Source organism: Muntiacus reevesi, chromosome 2 (assembly GCF_963930625.1).
Source record: "Muntiacus reevesi chromosome 2, mMunRee1.1, whole genome shotgun sequence".
Classification (NCBI taxonomy): Eukaryota; Metazoa; Chordata; class Mammalia; order Artiodactyla; family Cervidae; genus Muntiacus; species Muntiacus reevesi.
The window spans coordinates 108,286,523-108,301,798 of record NC_089250.1 but is presented as its reverse complement, the minus strand read 5'-3'; the positions used below and the strand labels follow the sequence as shown (position 1 = coordinate 108,301,798).

Genomic DNA, 15,276 nt, shown 5'->3' with positions numbered 1-15,276 from the left:
AAAATTTTTAACTTTAGTTTGTTTCATAGCCTTTGAGGTCAAAACAACGTTTTCTCTTGTTCTTAATAGTTGTAGATAAGCTGCTAGCTTGTTACTGTGAAAGCCTGTGTTTTAGGGACTAACTTAAGCAATTTTAGCATGAAAGAAAAAGAAACTATTTTTCTAAATGTCTTTCTTTAGAATACCAAAGTTTGTATGTAAAGTTATAAGGGAATTAATAAAGTTTGTATGGTTAATAATTTAAAACCAAGGCATGTTGAGTGTGCTGATTTTTAGTATTCTGTAGTATGAAACATCCTGCTTTCTGACTTCTTTTTCACAAACACTTTTTAAAATACTTTATTTTTGGCTGTGCTGGGTGTTTGTTGCTTCATGTGGGATTTCTGTAGTTGCAGAGAGTGGGAGCTGCTCTAGTTGTGGTATGCTAGCTTCTCATTGCAGTGGCTTCTCTTGTTGCAGAGCACAGGCTCTAGAGCACTCAGGCTTGAGCAGTTATGGAGAATGGAATGAGTAGTTGCGGCTTTCAGGCTCTAGAGTGTGGGCTCAGTATTTGGCACACACACTTAGTTGCCTCGTGGCATGTGGGATCCTCCTGGGCCAGGGATTAAACTGGTGTCCGTGCATTGCAAGGTGGAATGTCAACCACTGGACCACCAGGGAAGCCCCCAGACCCTCTTTTTTTAAGTTACAGCTGATTTCATGACAATCCATTTACTTTTTTTATTGTGAAAAGAACATAAAAACAAAATTTACCATGTTAACCAATTTTAAATGTGCAGTTTATGGCATTAGGTGCATTTGCATTTTTATGCAACCATTGATTACCATCCATCTGCTTAGCTCTCTTCATCTCCTGAAACTGAAGCTCTGTACTCATTAAACAATAACTCCCCAACACCCACTTTCCCAGCCCCAAGCAACTGTCATTCTACTTTTTGTCTCTGATTTTGACTACTCTGAGTACATCATGTAAGTAGAATCATACAGTGTTTGCCTTTTGTGACTGGCTTATTTCACTTAAGATGATGTCCTTCAAGGGTCATCCATGTTGTTGTATATGTTGAAACTTCCTTCATTTTTAAGACTGAATTAATATTCCATTGTATATATCCATATTTTGTTATGCATTCATCCCTCAGTGAACACTTGGGCTCCTTCCACATGTCAGCTATTGTGAATAATGCTGCTGTGAACAAGGATATGCAAATAGCTCTTCAAGACACTGCCTTTCATTCTTGAGTATATACCCAGGAGTGGAATTGCTGGATCAGATGGTATTAATTTTTGAGAAGACACCATACTCTTTTCCATAGTAGATAAAGCGTTATATTCCCACCAACAGTGTACAAGGGTTCCAGTTTCTCTAGACTGTTGCCTACACTGGTTATTTTCTTTTTTTTAAGTTAATTTATTTGTTTACACAAATTTCATATATACAGAGAAGTATAGAGAATAACATTCATGAACCTGCCACCTAGCATGCATATTAATATTGTACCTTATTTGCCACATAATTATGTATTTATTTATTTATGTTTAATTGGAGGATAATTACTTTACAATTGAAGGAAATGGCAACCCACTCCAATATTCTTGCCTGGAGAATCCCCATGGACAGAGGGGTCTGATGGGCTATAGTCCATGGGGTCTCAAAGGGTCGAACATGACTGAGCGACTTAAGCACAATTACTTTACAATACTGTGATGGTTTTTGCCCTACATCAGCTTGAATTGGCCATAGGTACACATGTCCCCTCCTTTTTGTTACTCCCTCACTCCTTCCTTCCACCCCATGCATCTAGGTTTTCACAGAGCACTGGCTTTGGGTCCCCTGCATCAAATATCAAACTCCCACTGACTGTCTGTTTTACATATGGAAATGTATATGTTTCAATGCTATTCTCTCAAATCATCCCACCCTCTCCTTCCCCCACTGTGTCCAAAATTCTGTTCTTTATGTCTGTGTCTCCTCAGATGCCCTGCACATAGGATCATTGGTACTAACTTTCTAGATTCCATATGTATGTGTTAATGTACAATATTTGTCTTTCTCTTTCTTATTTACTTCATTCTGTATAATATGCTCTATGTTTGTTATCTCATTAGAACTGACTCAAATGCAATCCTTTTTATAGCTGAGGAATATTCCATTGTGTATATGTACCGGTTTCCTTATCCATTCACCTGTCTATGGACATATGGGTTGCTTCCACGTTCAGTTAAGTCGCTCAGTCATTTCTGACTCTTTGCAATGCTATGGATTGCAGCACGCCAAGCTTCCCTGTCCATCACCAACTCCCGGAGCTTGCTCAAACTCATGTCCATTGAGTCGGTGATGCTATCCAACCATCTCATCCTTTGTTGTCCCCTTCTCCTCCCACCTTCAATCTTTCCCAACATCAGGGTCTTTTTTAATGAGTCAGCTCTTTGTGTCAGGTTGCCAAAGTATTGGAGTTTCAGCTTCAGCGTCAGTCCTTCCAATGAATATTCAGGATTGATTTCCTTTAGGATTGACTGGTTTGATCTCCTTGCAGTCCAAGGAACTCACCAGAGTCTTCTCCAATACCACAATTCAAAAGCATCAATTCTTCAGCACTCAACTTTCTTTGTAGTCCAACTCTAACATCCATACATGACTACTGGAAAAATCATAGCTTTGACTAGACAGACCTTTGTCGGCAAAGTAATGTCTCTGCTTTTTAATATGCTGTCTGATTTGGTCATAGCTTTTCTTCCAGGGAGCAAGCGTCTGTTAATTTCAGGGCTGCAGTCACCATCTGCAGTGATTTTGGAGCCCCCCAAAATAGTCTCTCACTGTTTCCATTGTTTCTCCATCTATTTGCCATGAAGTGATGGAACCAGATGCCATGATCTTCGTTTTTTGAATGTTGAGTTTCAAACCAACATTTTCACTCTGCTCTTTCACTTTCAAGAGGCTCTTTAGTTCTTCTTCGCTTTCTGTCATAAGGGTGATGTTATCTGCATATCTGAGGTTATTGTTATTTCTCCTGGCAATCTTGATTCCAGCTGGTGCTTCATCCAGCCTGGCATTTCACATGATATACTCTGCATTTAAGTTAAATAAGCAGGGTGGAAAATAAACAGCTTTGACGTACTCCTTTCCTGACTTGGAACCAGTCCGTTGTTCGATGTCTGGTTTTAACTGTTGCTTCTTGACCTGCGTAAGATTTCTTAGGAGGCAGATCAGGTGGTCTGGTATCCCCATATTTCCACAGTATGTTGTGATCCACACAGTCAAAGGCTTTGGCATAGTCAATAAAGCAGAAGTAAATGTTTTTCTGGATCTTTCTTGCCTTTTTGATGATCCAACAGATGTTGGCAATTTGATCTCTGGTTCCTCTGCCTTTTCTAAAACCAGCTTGAACATCTGGAAGTTCACGGTTCACATACTGTTGAAGCCTGGCTTGGAGAATTTTGAGCATTACTTTGCTAGTGTGTGAGATGAGTGCAATTGTGCGGAGTTTGAGCATTCTTTGGCATTGCCTTTCTTTGCAATTGGAATGAAAACTGACCTTTTCCAATCCTGTGGCCACTGCTGACTTTTCCAAATTTGCTGGCATATTGAGGGCAGCACTTTCACAGCATCATCTTTTAGGATTTGAAATAGCTCAACTGTGATTCCATCACCTCCACTAGCTTTGTTCATAGAGATGCTTCCTAAGGCCCACTTGACTTCACGTTCCAACATGTCTGGCTCTAAGTGAGTGATCACACCATCGTGGTTATCTGGGTCATTAAGATCTATTTTTGTATAGTTCTTCTGTGTATTCTTGCCACTTCTTCTTAATATTTTCTGTTTCTGTTAGGTCCATACCATTTCTGTCCTTTATTGAGCCCATCTTTGCATGAAATGTTCCCTTGGTCTCTAATTTTCTTGTAGAGATCTCTAGTCTTTCTCATTCTATTGTTTTCCTCTATTTCTTTGCATTAATCACTGAGGAAGTGTTTCTTATCTCTCCTTGTTGTTCCTTGGAACTTTGCGTTCAGATAGGTATCTTTCCTTTTCTCCCTTGCCTTTTGCTTCTCTTCTTTTCTCAGCTATTTGTAAGACCTCCTCAGACAACCATTTTGCCTTTTTTTATTTCTTTTTCTTGAGGATGGTCTTGATCACTGCCTCCTGTACAATGTCACAAACCTCCGTTCATAGTTCTTAAGGCACTCTGTCTATTAGATCTAATCCCTTGAATCTATTTGTCACTTCCACTGCATGATTGTAAGGGATTTGATATAAGTCATACCTGAATGGCCTAGTGGTTTCCCCTACTTTCTTCAATTTAAGTCTGAATTTGGCAATAAGGAGTTCATGGTCTGAGCCACAGTCAGCTCCTGGTCTTGTTTTTCTGACTGTATAGAGTTTCTCCATCTTTGGCTGCAAAGAATATAATCAATCTGATTTCAGTATTGACCATCTGGTGATGTCCATGTGTAGAGTCGTCTCTGGTGTTGTTGGAAGAGGGTGTTTGCTATGACCAGTGTGTTCTCTTGGCAAAACCCTGTTAGCTTTGCCCTGCTTCTTTTTGGATTCCCAAGGCCAACTTTGCCTGTTACTCCAGGTATCTCTCGACTTCCTACTTTTGCATTCCAATCCCCTATGATGCAAAGGACATCTTTTTTTTGGTGTTAGTTCTAGAAGTTCTTGTAGGTCTTCATAGAACCGTTCGGCTTCTTCAGCATTACTGGTCGGGGAATAGACTTCGATTATTGTGATATTGAATAGTTTGCCTTGGAAACAAATGGAGATCATTCTGTTGTTTTTGAGATTGTACCCAAGTACTGCATTTTGGACTCTCTTGTTGACTATGATGGCAACTCCATTTCTTCTAAGGGATTCTTGCCCACAATAGTAGATATAATGGTCTTCTGAGTTAAATTCACCCATTCCAGTCCATTTTAGTTCACTGATTCCTAAAATGCCAACGTTCACTCTTGTCGTCTCCTGTTTGATCACTTCCAATTTGCCTTGATTCATGCACCTAATATTCCTATGCAGTGTTGTTCTTTATAGCATCAGACTTTACTTCCATCACTAGTCCCATCCACAACTGGGTGTTGTTTTGCTGTGGCTCCATGTCTTCGTTCTCTTTGGGGTTATTTCTCCACTCTTCTCCAGTAGCATATTGGGCACCTACCAACCTGGGGAGTTCATCTTTCAGTGTCCTTTCTTTCAGTGTATATCCATGTCATCTTTCAATGTCACAAGCTATTGTAAACAGTGCTGCAGTGAACACTGGGGTACATGTGTCCTTTTCACTTATGGTTTCCTTAGGGTAAATGCCCAGTATTGGGATTGCTGGGTCGTATGTTAGTTTTTTCCTACTTTTTAAAGGAATCTCTGTACTGTTCTCCGTAGTGGTTTTATCAGTTTGTATTCCCACCAGGAGTATAACAGGGTTCCCTTTTCTCTACATCAAACAACATTTATTGTTTGTAGATGTTTTGATAGCCATTCTGACCAATGAGAGGTGATACCTAATTATAATTTTAATTTGCATTCCTCTAATAATGAGCAGTGTTGAGCATCTTTCATGTGTTTATTAGTCATCTGTATGTCTTCTTTGGAGAAATGTCTGTTTAGGCCTTCTGCCTGCTTTTTGATTGGATTGTTTGTTTTTATGGTATTGAGCTGCATGAGCTGCTTGTATATTTTGGAGATTAAATCTTAGTCATCAAGTTTGCTGTTATTTTCTCTCATTCTGAGGGTGGGTTGTCTTTTCGCCTTGCTTATAATTTCCTTTGTTGTGCAAAATTTTTAAGTTTAATTAGGTCCCAATTGTTTGTTTTTATTTCTTTTCCTCTAGGAGGTAGGTCATAGAGGATCTTGCTGTAATTTATGTTAGAGAGTGCTCTGCCTGTTTCCCTCTAAGATTTTTATAGTTTCTGGTCTTATATTTAGGTCTTTAATCTATTTTGAGTTTATTTTTGTGTATGGAGTTAGGAAGTGTTCTAATTTCATTCTTTTAGTAACGTAGTTGACCAGTTTTCCCTGAACTACTTGTTGAAGAGACCATTTTCTCCATTGTATATTTTTGCCTCCTTTGTCAAAGATAAGGTCCACTGGGGCGTGGATTTATCTCCAGGCTTTATATCTTGTTCCATTGGTCTGTATTTCTGTTTTTGTGCCAGTACCATACTGTCTTGATAACTTTAGCTTTGTAGTATAGTGTGAAGTCAGGAAGGTTGATTCTTGCAGTTCCATTCTTCTTTCTCAAGTTTACTTTGACTGTTCAGCATCACTTGTGTTTCCATACAAATGAAATTATTTGTTCTAGTTCTGTGAAAAATACCATTGGTAGTTTGATAGGGATTGCATTGAATCTATAGATTGCTTTGGGTCATATAGTCATTTACACTATATTGATTCTTTCAATCTAAGAACATTGTGTATCTCTCCATCTTTTGGTGTCATCTTTGATTTCTTTCATCAGTATCTTAGAGTTTTCTGCATACAGATATTTTGTCTCTTTAGATAAATTTATTCCTAAGTATTTTATTCTTTTTATTGCAGTGGTGAGTGGGATTGTTTCCTTAATTTCTCTTTCTGATTTTTCATTATTAGTATATAGGAATTCCAGGGATTTCTGTGTATTAATTTTATATCCTGTGACTTTACTATATTCATTGATTAGCTCTAATAGTTTTCTGATGGCATCTATAGGGTTTTCTATGTAGAGAATCATGTCATTTGCAAACAGTGAGAGTTTTACTTCTTCTTTTCCAGTCTGGATTCCTTTTATTTCTTTTCTCTGATTGCTGTGGCTAGGACTTCCAAAACTATGTTGAATAATAGTAGTGAGAGTGGGTATCCTTGTTTTGTTCCTGATTTTAGAAGAAATGCTTTTAGTTTTTCACCATTGAGGATATTTGCTGTGAGTTTGTTGTATATGGCCTTTATCATGTTGAGTTATGTTCCTTCTGGTTTTGAATTTTGTCAAAGGATTTCTCTATCTATTGAAATGATCATATGATTTTTGTCTTTCAATTTGTTAATATGGTGTATCACATTTATTTGCATATTGAAGAATATTTGCATCCCTGGGATAAAGCTAACTTGTTCATGATGTATGATCTTTTAAGAGTATTATTGAATTCTGTTTACTAGAATTTTGTTGAGGACTTCTGCATCCATGTTCATCAGTGATTTTGGCCTGTAATTTTCTTTTCTTTTGACATCTTTGTCTGGTTTTGGTGTCAGGGTGATGGTGGCCTTATAGAATGAATTTGGGAGTTTTTCTTCCTCTGCATTTTTCTGGAAGAGTTTGATCAGGATAAGTGTTAGCTCTTCTCTAAACTTTTGGTAGAATTCACCTATGAAGCCATCTGGCCCTGGGCTTTTGTTTGTTGGAGATTTTTGATTTCAGTTTTGATTTCCATGCTAGTGATTGATCTGTCCATATTTTATTTCTTCCTTCTTCAGGTTTGGAAGGTTATACTTTTCTAAGAATTTGTCCATTAATTCCAAGTTGTCCATTGATTGGCATATAGTTGCTCATAGTAGTCTCTTAGGATCCTTTGTATTTCTGTGTTGTCTGTTGTAACTTCTCCTTTTTCGCTCCTGATTTTATTGATTTGAGTTTAGATTTTTAATCCCTTTTTTTCTTGATGAGTCTGGCTAGTGGTTTGTCAATTTTATCTTCTTAAAGAACCAGCTTTGCTATAGTCTTTCATTTCTTTTTCATTTAGTTCTGCTCTGATCTTTATGATTTCTTTCCTACTAACTTAGGGGTTTTTTGTTGTTGTTGTTCTTTTTCTAGTTGCTTTAACTGTAAGTTTAGGTTGTGTGTTTGATATCTCTCTTGTTTCTTGACGTAGACTTATATTGCTGTAAACTTCCCTCTTTGCACTGCTTTTACTGCATCCTATAGATTTTGAGTTGTCATGATTTCTTGTCATTTGTTTTTAGGCATGATTTCTTTAGTTATCTCTTGGTTATTCAGAAGCATGTTGTTTAGCAACCACGTGTTTGTGTTTTTTAGTGTTTCCTGTAGTTGATATCTAATCTTACAGTGTTGTGATCAGAAAAGATGCTTGATTTCAATTTTAAATAAATTTACCAAGGCTTGGTTTGTGGCCCAGGGTGTGATCTATACTGGAGAATGTTCCATGTGCACTTGGAAAAATAGTGAAATCCATTGTTTTTGGATGAAATGCCCTGTAGATATCATTTAGGTCCAGTGGGTACAATGTATCATTTAAAGCCTGTGTTTACTTATTAATTTTCTGTCTGGATGATCTTTCCATTGGTGTGAGTGAGATATTAAAATCCCCCACTATTATTGTGTTATTGTTTGTTAGCATTTGCCTTATTTTTTGAGGTGCTCCTGTGTTGAGTGCATATGTATTTGTAATCATTGTGTCTTCTTCAACTGATCCCCTGATCATTATGTAGTGTCCTTCTTTGTCTCTTCTAATGTTCTTTATTTTAAAGTCTGTTTTGTCTGATACGAGCATTGCTATTTCCTCTTTCTCTTTGTCTCTATTTGCATGGAATATCTTTTTCCCATCCCTCACTTTCAGTTTGTTCATGTCCCTAGGTTTGAGGTGGATCTCTAGTAAACAGTATATATAGGGGTCTTGTTTTGGTATACATTCAGCCAATCTGTATCTTTTGGTTGAAGCATTTAGCTCATTTACATTCAGGATAACTATTGATGAGTATGATCCTGTTACCACTTACTTTATTGTTTTGGGTTTGTTTTTATAGGCCTTTTCTGTGTTTCTTGTCTAGAGAAGTTCCTTTAGCATTTGTTGAAAGGCTGGTTTGGTGGTGCTGAATTATATTAGCTTTTTCTTGTCTGTAAAGCTTTTGATTTCTCCTTTGAATGAGATTCTTGCTGGATAGAGTAATCTCAGTTGTAGGTTTTTGCTTTTTATCACTTTAAATATATCCTTTTATTCCGTTCTGGCCCGTATGAAAGTGGAAGTCGCTCAGTCGTGTCCGGCTCTTTGTGACCCCATGGACTGTACAGTCCATGGAATTCTTCAGGTCAGAATACTGGAGTAGGTAACCTTTCCTTTGTCCAGGGGATCTTCCCAATCCAGAGATTGAACCTGTATTAGGTCTCCTGTATTGCATGCAGATTTTTTACCAGCTGAACCACAAGGGAAGGCCAGGAATACTGGAGTGGGTAGCCTATCCCTTCTCCAGGGGATCTTCCTGACCCAGGAATTGAACCAGGATCTCCTGCATTGCACGTGGATTCTTTACCAATAGTTTCTGTTTAAAGATCAGCTGTTAGCCTTATGGGGATCCCCTGGTATGTTATTTGTTTGCTTTTCTCTTTCTGCTTTTAATATTTGCTCTTTGTGTTTAATTTTTGTTAGTTTGATTAACATGTGTCTTGTTGTTTTTCCTTGGGTTTGTCTTGTATGGGACTCTCTGGGCTTCCTGGTATTGGGTGGCTATTTTGTTCCCCATTTCTTTTCTTTTTTTTGGTAGTAGCCAGCCTAGTACATATGAGGTGGTATCTCACTGCAGTTTTGCATTTCCCTAATCACTGATCTTAAGCATCTTTTCATGTACTTATTAGCAGCTGTCTGTATATCTTCTTTGAAGAAATATCTGTTCAAGTCCTTTGCCTATTATTTAATTGGGTTATTCATTTTTTTGTTGTTGAGTTTTAGAGATTCTCTACATATTCTGAATATTAATTCCTTATGAGATACATGATTTGTAAATATTTCCTCCTGTTCTATGGGTTGCCTTTTTACTCCATTGATAACTGTATTTTGTATCCAAATTTTTTAATTTTTACAAAGTCCAGTTTTTTTTTTTTTTTTCTTTTCTTGCCTGTGCCTTTAGGGTCATATACAAGAAATCATTGCCCAATCCAGTGTTATGAAGCTTTTGTCCTATGGTTTCTTCTAAGAGTTTTACTGTTTTAGGTCTTATATTTAGGTCCTTGATTTATTTAGAGTTAATTTTTACATGTGGTATTTGGTAACGGTTCAGCTTCATGCTTTTGCATGTAAATATTTGGTTTTCCTGGCACCATTTGTTGAAAAGATCATCATTTTCCCATTGAATGGTCTTTCCACGCTTGTCAAAAATCATTTGACAATATATACAAGGGTTTATTTCTGGCTCTCTATTGCGTTGGTCTCTTAAGTCTGTTTTTATGCTGGTCTATAAGTTTTTTTATGCACTACTTTATTATTATAGCTTTGTATTAAGTTTTGAAATCAGGAAGTATGAGTTCTCCAGTTTTGTTCTTTTTTAATATTGTTTTGACTCTTCTGGGTTCCTTGAGATTCTGTAAGAATTCTAGGATGGAGTTTTCTATTTCTGTCTTTTGCATTGAATCTGCAGATCACTTTGAGTAGTATTGACATTTTAATAATGTTGTCTTCCAATCCATGAACATGGCATGTGTTTTTCATTTATTTATGTTGTCTTTCAGTAGCTTTTTGTAGTTTTCACTGTATGTCTTTCACCTCCTTGGTTAAGTTAATTCCTAAGTACTTTATGCTTAGATTTGTTTTTGTAATTTTTTATATTGTTCATTATTGGTACATAGAAATGCAATTCATTTTTGTGTGTTGTCTGTGCATCCTGAAACTTAACTGAATTCATTTATTAGTTCTAACAAGTGTTTTTGTGGGAAGATTCTTAGGATTTTCTAGTATAAGATAATGTTATCTGTGGGGAGTATCCTGATAGTCCAGGGGCTAGGACTCTGAGCTTTCACTGCTAAGGGCTCAGGTTCAATCCCTGGTTGGGGAACTAAAATCCCACAAGCTGTGTGGTGTGGCAAAACAAAAAACTGTTATCTGCAAATAGAGATCAATTTACTTCTTCTTTTCCAATTTGGGTACCTTTAAGCTTGTTCTTGCCTATTTGCTCTGGCTAGAACTTCAAGTACTATGTTGAATACAGTGGCAAAAGTGGGCATCCTTGTTCTCATTCTCAAGGGAGAAGCTTTCAGTCTTTTACCATTGAGTGGGTTTTTCAAATATGTCTTTTGTTATGTTAAAGTATTGACAGTTCAACTTCTATTCCTAGTTTTTTGAGTGTTTTTTTTAATTATGAAAGAATACTGAATTTTGTCAGTTGCTTTTTTTGCATAAGTTGAGATGATCATATGTATGTTTTTTCCCCTTCATTCCATTAATGTGGTATGTTACATTGATCAATATTCATATGTTCAAACATCCTTGCATTACAGGAGTAAGTTCCACTTGGTTATGGTGTGTAACCATGTAATCATGGTATATAGTCATAGGCTGCTGAATTCTGTTTGCTAGCATTTTTTAAAAAATATTTATTTATTTGACTTTGCTGGATCTGAGTTGCAGCACATGGGCTCTTTAGTTGTGGCATGTTGGATCTAGTTTCCTGACCAGGAGTTGAATCTGGGACTCCTGCATTAGGGGGACAGAGTCGTAACCACTGTACCATCAGGGAAGTCCCTGTTTTTTCGTATTTTGTTGAAAATTTTTGCATCAGTGTTCATAAATGATGTTGGTCTGTAGTTTTCTTGTAGTGTCTTTTTCTGGCTTTGGTATGAGGATGATTCTGGCCTTATAGAATGAGATAAGAAGTGTTCTTTCGTGTCTTTTTGAAAAGTTTGAGAAGGACTGGTATTAGTTTTTTTTAATGTGTGATAGAATTCTCCAGTGAAGCTAATAGTCTTCCAATCCACAAACATGGCACATGTTTTCCATTTATTTGTGTTAATAACAGAGCTTTTCTTTTGTCAGAAGACTGTTGATAACTGATTCAGTTTCCTTACTTCAGTTCAGTTCAGTCGCTCAGTCATGTCCGACTCTTTGCAACCCCATGAACTGCAGCATGCCAGGCCTCCGTCCATCACCAACTGCCAGAGTCTACCCAAACCCATGTCCATTGAGTTGGTGATGCCGTCCAACTATTTCATCCTCTATCGTCCCCTTCTCCTCCTGCCCTCAATCTTTCCCAGCATCAGGGTCTTTTCAAATGAGTCAGCTCTGTGCGTCAGCAGTTTCCTTACTAGTTAAAGGTCTATTCAGATTTTCTATTTTTTTCTTAGTCTTGGTAGGTTTTGTGTTTTTAGGAATTTGTCCATTTCATCTGGGTTATTCAGTTTGTTGGTGTACAATTTTTCATAGAATTCTTATAATCCTTTGTTTTTCTATAGAATCAGTAGAAGTATCCCCACTTTCATTTCTAATTTTAGTAATTTGTCTTTTTTTTCTTGATCCATGTAGCTAAAAGATTGTCAGTTTTATTGACAAAATTCTTTTCAGAGAACCAACTTTTGGTTTCATTAATTTTATCTATTATTTTCTATTCTGTGCTTTAATATTTCCTTTCTTCTGCTAGCTTTTGGTTGTTTCTTCTTGTTTTTCTAGTTTCTTAAATTGTAAAATTAGGTTGTTGATTTGAGATCTTGTTTTTTTAATGCAAGAGTTATAACTATAAATTTCACCCTTAACACTGCTTTCATTGTGTCCTGTAAGTTTTGGTATGTTGTAATTTCATTTTCATTTGTCTTTTAAGTATTTTCTAATTTTCCCTGTGATTTCTTTTCTTTTTTCTGTTAGCTGTTAAAGAGTGTGGAGTGTGTTAATTTTTGCAAAATTTGAAATTTTCCAGTTTTACTTGTGTTACTGATATCTACCTTCACGTGATAGTTTACTATTGCCATCTTCATTTATTCTGTGAATATACATACCATTACTATCTTCTTGTCCTTATCAATTGGAAAAATAAAATGTTACCTCTGTCTTCATACTAAAATTGACTTTCTCAGTAAGAAAATACAGTGGTATGAATGACTTAAGATGTTTTTCTTGCTTATCTTTCTAAATTTGGAATGAAGTAGCAAGTAGAAAAACTAACCATGGTGTTCCATTAAACTATAATGTAATTCCATTAAGTTGGACTTCCAAAAATGTATACATTTGCAAATTTTATTTTCTATTTCTACTGTTATAACACTTATGATAAGATCACAGCCTTGTTTTTTAATTTGCTTCTGGTTTAAAACATAAATTGTTTAATAGATATAAGCCATTTAGTATCTATTTAATATCTCTTTAACATAATAACCATTGTGTATAAGTATTAGAGATGCAATAATGAATAACACTGTTTTTGCCCTTAGGGTACTTATATTCTTATGCTATGGTATGATGAATGCCTAGCTGGAGATAGCTTAGGAGACCATGGAGCACATAGACAGAAATCTAATTCTGAACCTGATAAATGAGAGGTGTAAAGTAAGACTTCCTGGAAGACAGAATATGTTAAAAAATTGAGATATAACAGACAAGGAATTAGTCAGGAAATAGGAGGTATGAAAAAAGTACTGCAACCAGAACATGTATATAGGCCAGAGAGGAGAGAATGTTTAAATCAGATAGCTAAAAAGTAGTTTGTTTAAGAGCTAAGTGCATGAACTAGGGGCACGGGATGGTGTGAGAATAGTGAGAGATGAGGATATATAGGTAAAGCTGAAGCCATCTCTTGAGGGACTTTGTAAGTTATGTAGAGAAGTTTGAACCAATTCTGAATATAATGTGTAGTTATTGAAAAGTTTTAAACAGGGAAATCATATGATTTTCATTTTAGAGATATCATTCTGGCTACAGAATGGTTTGAGACCCAAAGGTAGAAACAAAGAAATCAGGGAGGAGGCTGTTGTAAAAATTTAAGAGATGACAGTGGTAGCTTAGGTTATTTCCAATTTTTGCAGGGCCAAGGTTTCAACAAACATTTTCATTATGTTTTCTTGTGTCCATTGCACACATGCAAGAGTTTCTCTAGGATGTAAGGTTCTCAGACTTTACTAGATGTAGCCAGATTGTTCTCCAGAGCAGATGTACCCAATTACAGTAATATTCCCTCCAGCAGTGTATGGGAATTCTCATTTCTTAATGTCCTTGCTAACACTTGGTTTTGTCAGATTTAAAATTGTAGCAGTTGAGATGTGAAGCCTCAAGAATGAGGACTGGAGGGAAGGATAATTGGCCTTTTTAAATTGCCTCACCCCCCAAAAATCAGGGAAATGCTTTTCTCAGTGGATTTATATTGATGTGATGTTACTCCTTGATTAATTTTGTCTGTTTCTCCTTTTTGAGCCTACCCTTTGAAATGCTTTCTTGATGTTTTAATACAAAATCTGATAAGTTACATGTATTTTGGCATCGATGATGCCTTTACAGTTCATATGGACCATTCCTTTAGTTTCAGGTTGTTCCTAACCCTAATTTGTTTAATAGATTCATAGCTTCCGGAGATATTACACTTTTGAGGGGGAGGTGGTAAAGTAGAAAAGAATGGTGGTATTGCTTTGATAGGCAAAGGGGACAACAGGGAGCTAATGCCCTCAAAACTGTGTGTCCTCTACACTTTTTTTGTGTGTAGAATATGTCATATATAAAATCTGAGTTACTTCGGGTAGAAGTTGAATGTTCTTATTGGTCATTTGCATCATTATCTTGGTGAACTGATAAGCTTACTACACCAAGCAGTAGATTCTCTGTACATCTCTGGAGTGCACTCAGCTATGAGTGTACCATATTGCCCCTGATGCAAGACATCAGCTTCCCAGGTATGTGCATTTTAAATGTATTTGTTCCTTACAAATCAAGTTTTTATCCAGTAAGTGTTCCTATAAAGTGTAAGGATTTTAAAATTAAACCTTGCAGTTTAAGGGTGAACCAAAAATTTCTAAGTAAGTTTTCCTATACTGTCTACTGTCACATATTATTATAGTTTATATTGTGATAGTAAATTTAAAGGACTTTTGTGTTTTAACTGTAAATTTGGGTTACTACATTCAGTTTTTTTTTAATGGGAAGATAATTGCTTTACAATGTTGTCATAGTTTCCGCTGCACAACATGGTGAATCATCTATAAGGATCCATGTAGCACTTCCCTCTTTAGTCTCCCTCCCACCCCGACCCCCCACTCCGCTAGGTCATCACAGAGCACCGAACCAAGCTCCCCTGTATTTACAGCAGCTTCCCACTAGTTACCTATTTTACACACGGTAGTGTATGTATACGTCGGTGCTACTCTCTCAATTCATCCTATCCTCTCCTTCACTGCATTCAGTTTGACATGCTAATGTCAATCATCTGTGCCATTTGCTTTGAACCGAAAGAATTTGCCTTTTTTTGTCATCAAATTCTAACTATTCATGCTTTGTGTGAACACTTTTTATGGTTTTTTTCTGCCAACATCATTTCCTTTATGTCATTTTATTTGTCTTCTTGTCCATTACTTTTTCTTCTCATGTTCTCTACTTTGGAAGCAGCCTTCCCTTTCAAAT

General features: G+C 36.6%; 1 protein-coding gene across 2 annotated transcripts in view; it reads left to right on the top strand.

Moving 5' to 3' along the window:
* The window catches only part of P4HA1 (prolyl 4-hydroxylase subunit alpha 1), a 95,106-nt gene that overhangs the window by 31,376 nt on the left and 48,454 nt on the right, over positions 1-15,276 (top strand). The window lies entirely within an intron of this gene.